This window comes from Nematolebias whitei, chromosome 1, assembly GCF_014905685.2.
Source record: "Nematolebias whitei isolate Nwh7 chromosome 1, NemWhi1, whole genome shotgun sequence".
Lineage (NCBI taxonomy): Eukaryota > Metazoa > Chordata > Actinopteri > Cyprinodontiformes > Rivulidae > Nematolebias > Nematolebias whitei.
The window spans coordinates 38,966,051-38,967,114 of NC_056498.1; the positions used below are offsets into that span (position 1 = coordinate 38,966,051).

Here is a 1,064-nt window from a genome sequence, read left to right on the forward strand (position 1 = left end):
ACGTCCTGGTTCCCAGGACAGGAATTTAACAGCAATACAGTCAAAATGTATATTTTTATAATTTTATGATGGGAAACTTTTCAACACCTGAAGTATGTGAGAGAAACAGCAGCTCTCCTCCTCCTCCTCCTCTGGTTTGACTTCATTTAGTTGTTTTTAACTAAATCTACATTTTCCCTGAGACGTAAAACTTTCAGTTCACTCAAATGAAAAATACTTTGATTAAAACGCGAGGAGCGTTTTGTAGTTTGAGACATTTTATTCTGAGCAGCTGTTGGCTCAACTCCAGGAGAATTCCTCAGATCATTTTGCTGCAGGTAAGATACTGACTGCTCAGAACTGCCGAAGCTCCTCTTTACTCTGCAGAGCCTTTGATTTCTCCTCCCAGAGCAGGATGCCTTCAGGTCAGTGCAGCAGAGGGAAACACATCAACACGCACCGCAACTGCTTTTATGGTTTAAGCTGCAAAAATTAATTTCTTGTATCTAAAGGTGGAATAAGCTGAAAAACAGAAATGGGCTTTTTCTCTTGTAGCAGTTTTGAGCCACGAGAGGGCGCTGTTCTTCTTAGATGAACTTTATTAAAACTAAATGAACAAGAAGATAAAAACAAAGCACCCTAAACTCGGATTCGACTTTTTTACACTTTTGACAATTTCTTAATTTTTTGTTTCAATTTCAGTAAAAATATTCAAGTACAAATTATTTTTAAATCTTGTTTGATTGCTGGAGATCAACTCTGGACCCCTGACTTGGAGTCTCGTGACCCACAGTGGGGTCCTGGGAACCCCCGCACCAAAATATAAACATTTTGTTTTTTAATTTCTATCTTTTCTGCATTCTTTGGGCTCACTCAGACATAAATCCTTTTGTGTCTCCATCAAGAATTTTAGTTTTGCAGCGACAGCTTAAATGGGGGGTTCCACAGGGGTCCATACTGGGTCCCCTCCTATTCTTTTTATACCTGCTGCCGCTTGGTGCTATTTTCCGGAAACACAACATGCCCTTCCACTTCTACGCCGATGACTGTCAAATTTACTTCCCCCTAAGACACAATGGTACATG

The 1,064-nt window shown here is 40.0% G+C and overlaps 1 protein-coding gene across 1 annotated transcript in view; it reads right to left on the bottom strand.

Moving 5' to 3' along the window:
• Positions 1–1,064, bottom strand: part of tkfc (triokinase/FMN cyclase) — a 6,933-nt gene that overhangs the window by 4,864 nt on the left and 1,005 nt on the right. The window lies entirely within an intron of this gene.